General features: G+C 50.5%; 1 pseudogene; it reads right to left on the bottom strand.

Moving 5' to 3' along the window:
* Nucleotides 1-854: 854 nt before the first annotated feature.
* LOC130682448 (putative speedy protein E7) lies at nt 855-5,931 on the bottom strand (annotated as a pseudogene).
* Between the last annotated feature and the right edge of the window lie 7,396 nt (nt 5,932-13,327).

Here is a 13,327-nt window from a genome sequence, read left to right as displayed (position 1 = left end):
TGTAGTCCTTGAGTGTAATGGATTCATGAAGGCCCTGTGAGCTAGATGTTCATGTAAACGGAGACGGTTATGGATGGGGCCTTCGGCAGTGGCTTGAGTGGACACGCCAACCTGTTGGATTCTGGTCACAATTATGGAAAGGAGCAGAGGTCTGGTGGCCGTTAGTAGAGGAGCAACTGGCTTCTGTGTATCACGCCTTGCTGGCTATGGAGCCCATCACGGGAACAGCTCCGACCAAGGTAATAACCATCTATCCCATCGCGGGGTGGGTGCGAGTCTGGACCCAAAGCCAGGGAGTGGCATGGCACAGAGGCCTCCACTGGCCAACTAGGGGCGCAAACTTGCAGCAGCACAGCACCATCTCCGACAGCCCCTTGAGTGGAGATCTCCGATGCTTATTTGGGCAAGGGACATACACGCGTGGAAAGCAAGAAGAACTTGCACTTGAGCCATTGGTAGGCGAGAGTCCTTATCAGCAGGGAAAAGCCCCTATACCTGAAGATGCTTGGTATACAGACGGCTCCACCCGTGGGCAGCCCCCGAAGTGGAGGGCTGTGACTTTCCGTCCTAAGACTAAGACAACATGGGTGTTAGAGGACGGAGAGGGGAAGAGCAGTCAGTGGACTGAGTCACGGGCAGTATGGCTCCCGATCACCCAGGATGATCACGCCCTCCCCTCTAGTTGTGTGCAGGGGTCATACCTGCGTGTGTTCCTCGGCCTGTGGCTCGGGGCGGTGTCAGTGTCTGGAAGGGTGACTTCCTAAGCCGACACAACGAGGCGCTCTGTCTGCACCTGAGGATCCAGACTTCCCTTCTGGGCCGGTGAGCCCAGGCCTCCGTGGTCCCGGGAGCGCTCACACAGCGAGCAGGCTGCGGTCTCGCTTCCACACCGGGAGCTCTGGGTCAAACGCTTGGATCTGGAAGGCAGGTGGCTCTGGCCTCAGGTGGCCCCTCCTTCCTCGCCCAGCCTCCAGTTCCTTCTCGCCTCAAGATCCCACGATCCCGTGTTCCCCCCACTGCAGTCCGGCCCCCCCACCCCGAGATCCCAGCTGCTCACGCACCTCCTCACACTCTTCCCGGGAGACCCAGGCCTTCCAGCCCATGGATTGGGCGAATTGGACTCGCTGTTGGTGGAACAGAAGACGCTGGGAACGGTCGTTCCCATAGAGGAGCCAAAGGATGTCCTGTTTGGGGCCCTCGTCGTCCTCCTCCATGTCGTTGGCCAGGTAGCTGGGGAGAGACATCGGGCTGCTGGTCAGGAGCAAGACGGGAAGGATCCCCAGCCGAGGTCAGCGTCCAAGGAGAGGCACAGGCTGAACTTGACAAAGGACCTACGGGAGCCCTACCAGCGTCACACAGGGCCACCCAGTCATCAAGAAGCCACTGCGGGGCAGGGACCTGAAGGGCACCTCTCACAGCTGGATGCTGAAGACAAAGGCCCTCGGGGAGGCCTGAGGGCGAGCAGTGCAGTTTCCATGCAATGTCCCCATCATCTTCCCTGTGCCCTTTAAAGCGGTTGTATGTGCGCACCCTGTGGCTCCCTGCGGAGTGAGCATGTGTGCGTATCCAGAGGGCAGGAACTGACTAGCCGGTTTCTGTAGTCCTAGCTTCCCTACCATGTGGCTCAGGCTGGAGGATGGGTGCCACGTGCCCTTCTCAAGGCTCTCCTCCCAACCCTCCTAGTCCCTGGCACGGAATGCAGTGTACAAGATTTCGTTGAATGAATGGATGGACGGATGGACGGACGCTTTTGTCTCACAGTCAAATGCCATACTGATCGCCTCATGGACTCAGTGTAGCTTAAACGTTTGCAACACAAAGTAGCGTGCTGAGGGCTTTATGAACATGTGGATATTTTGACAAGACCTGCCTGCAACGGTGTCTGGTCTGATGGTTTGGAGAAGGGGAGGGGGGAGTTAGGAAGTGAAGTAACTATTACCCGGAACGTGACATGACACTAGGATTTTAGCTGATGTGCTACTGGGGGACTGCAGTTAGGGGTCCAGGGGAGGCGTGGGAACAGTTGTGCTCCTTGCACCGACTTTAAGGATAGGTCATTTTCTTCCAATATATATATGTCTGAAAGACACCTACAAGTCAGAAGACACAATGTGAAAACAGAGGGAAGGGATTTCAGACGGAGCATTGGAAGAAAGCAGTGCAATGTCAGGACCATAAGCAAGTGTGATGCTGACTGTGGGGAGGGTTGAGTTCAGACTGAGAAGGCTGGCCTCGGCTTAGAACCCCCTTAGCCGGTGGCATTGCTGAGGAGGGGCGGGGAGCATTAGACCTGTGTTCTCCGAGGATTTGGGGCGTGTAAAGCCTCGTAGGGAGCACGGGTGGGGAATGCTTACACTCGGTCTGTGTCACATGACGAGGGCCTGCATTGTGGCGTCCGCCTGGGAAGCCAGAGGAGGACGGTCCACTTGATGTGGACTCAGGCAGGAGAGCGGCCGAGGCTTCTGAGGGAGGCGGTGCGGTCTCAAGCCTGGCCACCTGGGGACAGCGTGGTGCCCATTCTGTCCCTCCTCAGGAGGGTTTTGTGTGGTCTTTTGTTCGTTCCAGTGTTTTAACTGGTGTTAGGGTTGTCTGTCTCCACAGACAACAGTATAGAAACCGCTCTGTTATAATCCTATCCTTGGTATACCAAAGTGAACAGTACACGTGGAGTACAAAAGAGAACAGATGCAAGGTCAGAGTCCCACACCTCTCCCTCCGCCCTCCCAGAGGACTGAATGTTGACGGCCGGCCACTGACAGCAATACTCACAGAGCTATGAAGAAGTGAATTCGCTGGTACTGCCCGGAGGGGAGGCCAGCCCGGCTGAAATACGCTATGACCATGGCCAGGAGATACTGAGGAAGAGGAGAACGCCACAGGACAGCGGTCACATCCCAGAAGAGGAAGGACGGAAGGACGGAGGGGTGAGGGAGGGGGAGGCTGGGGGCAGACCCCGCCCGTGTGGGGAGAGGGACTTTAGGACGCTCCTGGATGGCAGGCTTTGCCGGTGGGACGCTGGTTGTTTAGGACAGCCGCCATCAGAAGGGTCTTTGATAAGCTGGCACAAAGGGGAGTCCCCAGGGCTGAGGCGAGAAGGGGCTTGCGGTGGCAGGCAAAGGGGCGGACCCCAGAGGAGTGGGGGTGGGGGCAGGGCTGCCCCTTCCCACGCAAGGAGCCTCCAGGCCCCGCAAAGGGCAGTGTGGACAAGGCTCCGAGTTGGGGAGAGAGGCGAGACTGGGGGTTTAGAAGGCATCCCTCCAGCCCCCCAGGGTAGATGCTGGAGAGGGAACACATCTCAGTGGACAAAGTTACCTTGTCAGATACCCTCAGATTTTTGTCCCAGGCCAGGAATATTTTCACAACAAGGTCCCCTGGGAAGAGAGGCACAGGTTAGACGGACAGCCGGAGCAGGGCCGAGCAGAGAGCAGCCGTGCGTGCTGACGGGACCTTTCGGGGTGGGGAGGCCGAGGTGCACTCGTTGGGCCAGAAAGGTGGTGCCATCCTTCTTCGGTGGCTTGGCTGGGGGTGGGGGGCAGGTGTCAGTAGGTGATGTGCACAGGTCTGATCCTACCGAAGGTGGTGCTCCGTCACCGTGCAGGGAGGCATCGTCTCCCTTGACGGTCACATCAGCGCGCCCAATGGCCTGTCAGCACCCCGCACGCTGACGGAGGCATTTAGATTTGAGAGCCCCAGGGGTGCAGTGGAAGCCGAGCTTTTGTGTGCCGAGTGCAGACTGCTTCTGCCTGTGGCCTAATCCTGCCTCATTTCTAAGTGTCCCCGGAGGAGTCCTCTGGGAACAGAGAGGTCACCAACTGACAGGGAATTCTTTTCCATTGGAAAAGTCTAGTCGCTGGAAGTTTCTCTAAAGGGGAATGGGCTCAGGGTTCCCCCTACCAAGCAGCCTTTTGAAGGCCTCGTGGTGCTCGGGCAGCACCGGGGACACCCGCCGTCGCTTCAGCCTCATCTTGAGGCCACACAGCTTGTCCAGGTCCCAGGCGTCCTGCTCGCCCGTGGCTGCCTCCTCCGACTCCTCCTGGAAAGCGGCCGACCTCTCCCGCTTCCCGGGCCGGCCGGAGCCCTCTGGCAGAGGGCTGCTGTGTGCCTGGGCTGCTGGGCAAAGAAACCAGGCGAGAGCGTCCAGCTGTTGCCTTTGGGATTCATCCCTTGGTCCCCGTGTCCCTTCCCACTCCAATCCAACTACCCCCAAAAGACAAGCTGCCCCCAGTGTCTCTGCTGTCACAGACCGTGGCCTTCTCCCCAGCCATCTCTCCATCCTTCTCCTTTACTGGCAGCCATTTCTAAGTGTCCCCGGAGGAGTCCTCTGGGAACAGAGAGGTCACCAACTGACAGGGAATTCTTTTCCATTGGAAAAGTCTAGTCGCTGGAAGTTTCTCTAAAGGGGAATGGGCTCAGGGTTCCCCCTACCAAGCAGCCTTTTGAAGGCCTCGTGGTGCTCGGGCAGCACCGGGGACACCCGCCGTCGCTTCAGCCTCATCTTGAGGCCGCACAGCATGTCCAGGTCCCAGGCGTCCTCCTCGCCCGTGGCTGCCTCCTCCGACTCCTGGAGAGCGGCCGACCTCTCCCGCTGCGTGCGCCGGCCGGAGCCCTCTGGCGGAGGGCTGCTGTGTGCCTGGGCTGCTGGGCAAAGAAACCAGGCGACAGCGTCCAGCTGTTGTCTTTGCGATTCATCCCTCGGTCCCCGTGTCCCCTCCCACTCCACTCCAACTACCCCCAAAAGACAAGCTGCCCCCAGTGTCTCTGCTGTCGCAGACCGTGGCCTTCTCCCCAGCCATCTCTCCATCCTTCTCCTTTGCTGGCAGCCATCTGCCCCCATCCACTTTGCCATTGTTCCGTCTCCCCGTTCTCAACACCCTTCCTCATTTAGATAATTCCTCCAGGTGCCCTTCCCCGTGTGTGTCCTTGTCCCCACACCTACACTCTCGTCCTCCAGTGCCTGGCCTTCTGAGTGTCTCCTTCCTTCACACAAGCCCCCCTGGGTAGGCCTTCCTGCCGTCGGCTCCCCGTCCTCAAGCCCCTCGTCCCTCCGCTGCCTCACCTGGCGGTCCTGGTCTCTGTGCGTCCAGCATCACATCCGGCTGGTGCCCGGAGGGGCCAGGCTGGGGCCTCTGGCTCACAGCCTGGGAACTCGATGGAACACTGGCCATGATTTCTGCCCAAGTCTCACCCTCTCCGGGACCAGACCCTGTCCAAAATCCTCTTGTGGATTCTCACTGAATGTGAGCCCGTTATCCCTACTCCAGGCTAAGGAGATGCTAGGAGTAGAGAAAGCTCTGAGAAGGTGCTTCTGGCTACCTTTGCTGCCAAGCACCTACCAACCAGGAGGGTTGGAACCCTTGTGAGGTCATAGGTTGCTGCAACCTAGCAACTAGTTTGAAGGAAAAGCAGGCAACTGCCAGTCCAATCCGAACAGGGGCAAACAAGGTCTCCTGCCACTGGCCCAAGTTGTGACCACCCCCCAAGATGATCCTCGAGCCGTCCAGGTCACCTTTCAGCCCTCCCCCACAGATGACGTGTCCTCTCCACTCTCCACTTGACACACGGGTGGACTCTCGCCCTCTGTCACGTTCTCCTACGGAGCATGTCTAGTGAGTGGCTAGGAAATTCAGGGTAAGCAGAAACAGTCAGCCCTACAAGAGTGACATAGGTAGGTAAGAAAGATCCCAGGTACATTGACTTGGACTCAAAAGTTAAGTTTAGAACACTTGGCAGAACAGAGCTCTTGTGCTCAATGTTCACTGACACTAGGTTCAGGATTCTGTACAGAGGGACGCATCCTCACCCCTCAGGCACCTTTGAGCCCAAGAGAACATTTTGAGGACCTGGAATCATAGAATATGGTACCCGTGCTCACGCCCACTTCAAATGGTGCCTACAATTTCAGCAAGTCTATGGCTTTCCCAGAGCCTGCCCCTCAATTCCAAGAAAGTCTATTCTCTGTATAAAACTTCTGATCGTGCATATCACCTTCACCCAGAAATGTCACCATCTTTTGTGTATGCTATGAATAAAAAGTCACATGCACAAAAAGACTTAGTGGTAAAACGTCCAATTCAGGACACAGGAGGATGTTTTGTGAAGGTGGGGGCACACAGGGGCAGAGACGCAGCCCGGAAATCAGCCACTTGAAGGCCTGCCGTAAGCCGGGCGGCTCCTCCTGAGCTCCGGGCCTCTACTTTTCACCCGGGCATCTGAATCTCGTGTTTTCTTTTTCAGTATTTACTGTGGTAAAATAACATAACATTTACCACTTGAGCCATTTTTGAGGGGATAGTTCTGTGGCACTGAGCACTTTGAAATTTTGCAGCCATCCCCTACTATCCCATCTCCATATCGACACTGCGCACCCGTTAAAGAACACCTGCCGGGTGTAGTCTCCCTTCCGGTCCCTGGCACCCACCATCGCTCCCCTCTGTCTCTGTGGCTTTGGCTCTTCTGGGTCCCTCATTTAAGTGGAGTGCTATAAAAGTGGTATGTGTGTGTGCGGCTTATTTCATTCAGCACACACTTGTAGACAGCTTTCCTAATGACAACCCTGAATTCGTTGCAGTGTGTGGCTTATTCTTGGTGCCTATCTAAGCCAAGGGCCTGCTGCCTAAGGAAGAGTTGGTGCATGTAATTTTTGCAGACGTCAAAACACTGTGATCCAAGTTGTGGTTTGTGTATTTGGCCTTGCAGTTCTGACGGTTTTCGATTCATGTTTATTGTTAGGTGTGTAAACGCTGAAGACTGTTGTATCCTCTTGGTTAATTAACCACTTTGTCGTTGTGAAATGGCCTGTTTTGTCCCTGTTAGTATTCTGACATGGACTTTCTCTGACATTTATAGAGCCTCCCCAGACTTCTTTGGGCATGCTGAATCTTATTCCGTCCTTTTACTTTTAAGTTTGCATGTTTCTATTTAAAGTGATTTTCTTGTAGACAGCATATGATTGGCTCTTACCTTTTTATCCAGTCTGACCATTTGTGCCTGTTAACTGGGGTGTTGAGACCACTTCCATCTGACACAACTATTGGTTTAACTGGGTAGCTTGTGGTCTGTTGTCTTTGCTGTCTGTCCCATCTTCTTTGTTTCCTTTTTCTTCTTTGTCTTCCTTCCTTTCAGTTCATTGCATTTCTGTGATTCCATTGTGTAACCTTTGTTGTGTTGTTGGCTATAACACTGTTATTTTAAGAGGTGCTCTAAGGTTTATACTATACACCTTTGATTTAGCATAGTTTTCCTTCAAGTGATCTATCATTTCACTGGACTGTAAGAAGCTCACAGTTCCTTCCAGTTCTCCCCTCTTGGTCTTTGCCGTGTTGTTGCACTTTAGTCTCACAGTAGTACCGATCCCACAATCCGTTGTTATTTGTAGTTAAACACTCAGTTAACCTTTCAAGAGACTTAACTAATAGGAGAAAATACATAGTTCCTGTTTCTTTTACTTTCATTCCTTTGTATAGATCCAGATTTTTATGTGCTCTCCTATTCCTTCTGCATGAAGGACTTTTCGGTGACATTTCTTGTAGTTAATGAAGAACCTTTCAGCTCTCGTAGGTCTGAAGATGTCTGCATTTTGCCTTCCCTTTTAAAGGGATCTTTGCTGTTTTTTCCTCCTGTACTTTAAGTATGTTCCTCGCTTACATTATTTCCAAGAGAAATTCGAGGTCGTCTTCATCTTTTCCTCTGTATGCCACATATTTTGTGTTCTTCTTCTTCTCCCTACTTTAAAATGTTCTCACTATCACCTGTCGTAGGTGATGTGCTTGATTTGTCTTGGCTGCGTTTCCCTCGTGTGTCTGTGCTTGGGGGTCATACAACTTGTTGGATCTGTGTGTTTAGGGTTTCCATCAACTTTGGGGAAAGTTTGACCGTGTGTCTTCAAATGGCCCCTTTGCTTCCCCCAGCCTCCCTTCAGGGATTCTCATTACCTGTATATTCCACAGCTTGACACTGTCCCACAGCTGACCGATGCCCTTCCTTTCCCTTTAATTTTTTTTTTCTCTACATGTTTCATTTGTAAGTGCTTCCACTGCTGTGTCTTCACATTCACTGATCCTTTTTTAGGCAGTGCTGTTATTCTAACCCAGTGTAATTTCCATCTTACGATGCTGTGTCTTTTCTATAAAGTTCTGTTTGAGTTTCTTTTTATATCTTCCCTGTCTGTACTCAGTTTTTTTTTTTTTTTTTTTTTTACCATAAAGAATATGATTATAAGCTGTTTCAGTGTTCTCTGCTCATTGTAACATCTGTTCGTTCTGGGCCCATTTCAGTTGATAATTTTCCTGACGGGTTGTACTTGCCTACATTTTCCCCCAGTTTCTCGACCCCTTCTCCCCACCTATGTCTGGGTGCTCCCGCGCTGCTGCATGAGTGGAAACTCTCAGGGCAGGGGCTGTAGGGCTCACCCTGTTTATTTCCTGTCTCACGGGTTACTGTCCTTCACTGCCCGTCGATCAGTGTCTTGAAGACCATTGCTGTGCATGTGTTCTCTTGTGTTTTTTTCTGGGGTTCCATCCAGGTAGGAAGGGTAAATGCAGTCTGTGTTCATCTCGGCTGAAAGCAGAAGTCCTGATACCTATGATTTGACTCACTGTTAGAAAGGAAGCCTACACCAAGGTTCTAGGGAAATTCACCAGTTTTTTTGGTCGTGTTGAATTTTTTACATTTAGATCCCTGATCCAACTGGAGTTTGTTTATTTTTTCTATTAAGGTATCATTGATATGCAGTCTTATGCTCAGGTTTCACATGAGCCACATTATGCTTACCACGTCCCCCCTGTTATCAAGTCTCCACCACATAACCCCATTGCAGGCACTGTCCCATCAGCATAGTAAGATGCTGTAGCATCAATACTTGTCTTCTCTGTGCTACACTTCCTTCCCCGTGCACCCCTATATTACGCGTGTTAATCATAATGCCCCTTAATCCCCTTCTCCGTCCCTCCCTTCCCACCCACCCTTCCCAGTCCCTTTCCCTTTAGTAACTGTTAGTCCATTCTTCAGTTCTCTGAGTCTGCTGCCGCTTTGTTCCTTCAGTTTTTGCTTTGTATTCATACTCCACAGATGAGTGAAATCATTTGGTACTTGTCTTGCTCCACCTGACTTATTTCACTAAGCATAATACCCTCCAGCTCCATCCATGTTGTCGAAAATGGCAGGATTTCTTTTCTTCTTATGGCTGAATGAATAATATTCCATTGTTTATATGTACTGCATCTTCTTTATGTATTCATCTACTGATGGACACTGGGGTTTCTTCCATTTCTTGGCTATTGTAAATAGTGCTGCGATAAAGAAAGGGGTGCATATGTGTTTTTCAAACTGGGCTGCTGCATTCTTAGGGTAAATTCCTAGGAGTGGAATTCCGCGGTCAAATGGTATTTCTACTTTGAGTTTTTTGAGGAACCTCCATACTGCTTTCCAGAATGTCTGAACCAATTTACATTCCCCCCAAGCAGGGTTAGGAGGGTTCCCCTCTCTCCACATCCTTGCCAGCATGTGTTGTTGTCTGTCTTTTGAATGCTGGCCATCCTGACTGGTGTGAGGTGATATCTCATTGTGGTTTTAATTTGCGTTTCTCTGATGATTAGCGATGTGGAGCATCTTTTCATGGGCCTGTTTGCCATCTGAATTTCTTGTTTGGAGAAGTGTCTGTTCAGACCATCTGCCCATTTTTTAATTGGATTATTTGCTTTTGTTTGTTGAGGTGCGTGAGCTCTTTCTATATTTTGGAGGTCAACCCCTTATGGGATGTGTCATTTATGAAAATATTCTCCCATACTGCAGGATGCCTTTTTGTTCTATTGATGGTGTCCTTTGCTGTACAGAAGCTTTTCAGCTTGATATAGTCCCTGTTGTTCATTTTTGCTTTTGTTTCCCTTGCCCGGGGAGATACGTTCATGAAGAGGTTGCTCATGTTTATGTCCAAGAGATTTTTGCCTATGTATTTTTCTAAGAGTTTTATGATTTCCTGACCTACATTCAGGTCTTTGATTCATTTTGAGTTTACTTTTGTGTATGGGGTTAGACAGTGATCCAGTTTCACTCTCTTACATGTTAGCTGTCCAGTTTGCCAACACCAGGTGTGGAAGAGGCCGTCCTTTCCCCATTGTATATCCATGGCTCCTTAATCATACGTTATTGATCATATATGTTTGGGTAAATGTCTGGACTCTTTATTCCATTCCACTGGTCTCTGGGTCTGTTCTTGTGCCTGTACCACATTACTATGGCTTTGTAGTACGGCTTGAAGATGGGAAGCGAGATCCCCCCTGCTTTCTTCTTCCTTCTCAGGATTGCTTGGCTGTTCGGGGTCTTTTGTGGTTCCCTATGACTTTTAGAACTATTTGTTCCAGTTTGTTGAAGAATGCTGTCGGTATTTTGATAGGGATGGTTCAGGGACCTGGTTTGTGTGTCAAGTTCTTGGGGGTTGTCTGGTCGGGTAAAGCTACAGTTATCTCAGATGTGGTCATAGACGAGGTCCAGGCTTTCCCACCCCTACCACTGTGGCAGTGAGTCGTCCAAGAGCTTTTGGGTGTTTTGGGCTCCTGGAGGGGGTTTACCCCGCACTTGGCACAAATTCTGAAGGCCTCATGCCAGTCGGTACAAAAGGGCATCAGGTGGGACCGTGATGAGACCTGTGCAGCTGTGTTCACTGCTACTGAGCAGGCAGTCAAGGCCGTTGTAGTCCTTGAGTGTAATGGATTCATGAAGGCCCTGTGAGCTAGATGTTCATGTAAACGGAGACGGTTATGGATGGGGCCTTCGGCAGTGGCTTGAGTGGACACGCCAACCTGTTGGATTCTGGTCACAATTATGGAGAGGAGCAGAGGTCTGGTGGCCGTTAATAGAGGAGCAACTGGCTTCTGTGTATCACGCCTTGCTGGCTATGGAGCCCATCACGGGAACAGCTCCGACCAAGGTAATAACCACCTATCCCATCGCAGGGTGGGTACGAGGCTGGACCCAAAGCCTGGGAGTGGCATGGCACAGACTCCTCCACTGGCCAAATGGGGGTGCATACTTGCAGCAGCATAGCATCCTCTCCAATAGCCCCTTGAGTGGAGATCTCCGATGCTTATTTGGGCAAGTGACGTATACGAGTGGAAAGCAAGAAGAACTCGCACTTGAGCCATTGGTAGGCGAGAGACCTTATCACCAGGGAAAAGCCCCTATTCCTGAAGATACTTGGTATACAGACGGCTCCACCTGTGGGCAGCCCCCGAAGTGGAGGGCTGTGGTTTTCCGTCCTAAGACTAAGACAACATGGGTGTTAGAGGAGAGAGAGGGGAAGAGCATTCAGTGGACTGAGTCACGGGCAGTATGGCTCATGTTCTCCCAGGACGATCGTGCCCTCTCCTCTAGTTGTGTGCACCGACAGCTGGGCTGTGTGCCGGGCTTGACCCTGTTGCCGCCGACATGGTGCCATGCCAACTGGATGGTTCGTCACTGGCCCCTTTGAGGGCAAGAGCTGTGGCAAGACCTATGGGCCTTAGTCAGACTCAGACAGTTACTGTCTATCGTGTGTCTGGCCATTTGCCTTTGGCATCCCCAGTGAATGATGAAGCAGACACATTATTTGTCCACATGCGTTGGCTGGGAAGGAAAGCCTGCCTCTGCTGTAGCCCAATGTTTGTGTCTGCGTTTGTTGCACACATTGCAAAAGACAATGTGGGCTACTGTAATCAAGACAATTTGGTACTGGAACAAGAACAGACCCATAGATCAATGGAAGAGACTACGGAGTCCTGATATAAACCCACCCATACATGGTCAATTAATATACGATAAAGGAGCCATGGATATACAGTGGGGAAATGAGAGCCTCTCCAACCGCTGATGTTGGCAAAAGTGGACAGCTACTTGCAAGAGAATGGTACTGGATTATTCTTTAACCCCATACACAAAGGCAAACTTGAAATGGATTAAAGACTTGAACGTAAATCATGAAACCATAAAACTCTTTGAAGACAACTTAGGCAAACATCTCCTGAATATAAGGATGAGCAAGTTCTTCCTGAACGTATCTCCTGGAGCAAGGGAAACAAAAGCAAAAATGAACTCGTGGGACTACATCAAACTAAAAAGTTTCTGTATGGCAAAGGACACCATCAACAGAACAAAAAGGCATCCTAAAGTATGGGAGAATATATTTGTAAATGACATTTCCGACAAGGGGTTAACACCCAAAATATATAAAGAACTTACACGCCTCCACACCCAAAAAGCAAATAACCCGATTAAGAAATGTGCAGAGGATGTGAAGAGAGACAGTTCTCCAAAGAAGAAATTCAGATGGCCAACAGACACATGAAAAGATGCTCCACATCACTAATCATCAGGGAAATGCAAATTAAAACCACAATGAGCTATCACCTCACACCAGTAAGGATGGCCATCATCGAAAAGTCTAAGAACAACAGATGCTGGCGAGAATGTGGAGAAAGCGGAACCCTCCTACACTGCTGGTGGGAATGTAAGCTAGTTCAACCATTGTGGAAAGCAATCTGGAGGTTCCTCAAAAAAAAAATAAAAATAGAAATACCATTTGACCCAGGAATCCCACCCCTTGGAATTTACCCAAAGAATACAACTTCTCAGATCCAAAAAGACATATGCACCCCTATGTTTATCGCAGCGCTTTTTACAATAGCCAAGATGTGGAAGCAACCTAAGTGTCCATCAGTAGATGAATGGGTAAAGAAGATGTGGTACATATACACAATGGAATGCTATTCGGCCATAAGAAAGAAACAAATCCTACCATTTGGAACAACATGGATGGAGCTGGAGGACATCATGCCCAGTGAAATAAGCCAGGCAGAGAAAGACAAATGCCAAATGATTTCCCTCATTTGTGGAGTATAACAATGAAGCAAAACTGAAGGAGCAATATAACAGCAGACTCAGAGACTCCAAGAAGGAACTAGTGGTTACCAAAGGGGAGGGGTGTGGGAGGGCGGGTGGGGAGGGAGAGAGGGAGAAGGGGATTGAGGGGTATTATGTTTAGTACACATGGTGTGGGGTATGACGGGGAGAACAGTGTAGCACAGAGAAGGCACATAGTGGATCTGTGGCATCTTACTACACTGACGGACAGGGACTACTTTGGGGTATGGGTGGGGACTTGATAATATGGGTAAATGTAGTAACCACATTGTGTTTTCATGTGAAACCTTCATAAGAGTGTATATCAATCATGCCTTAATAAAAAATGAATTAAAAAAAAAAAGAGAATGTGGGCTGTAGCCCGTCGGTGGGGCTTGCCATTGACGTTTGAAGAAGTCAGCAGAGCCCCGAAGGAGTGCCTGTGGGATTATGATGG

Source organism: Manis pentadactyla, unplaced genomic scaffold (assembly GCF_030020395.1).
Source record: "Manis pentadactyla isolate mManPen7 unplaced genomic scaffold, mManPen7.hap1 scaffold_537, whole genome shotgun sequence".
NCBI classification, from domain to species: Eukaryota; Metazoa; Chordata; class Mammalia; order Pholidota; family Manidae; genus Manis; species Manis pentadactyla.
This window is presented reverse-complemented; position numbering and strand designations above follow the sequence as displayed.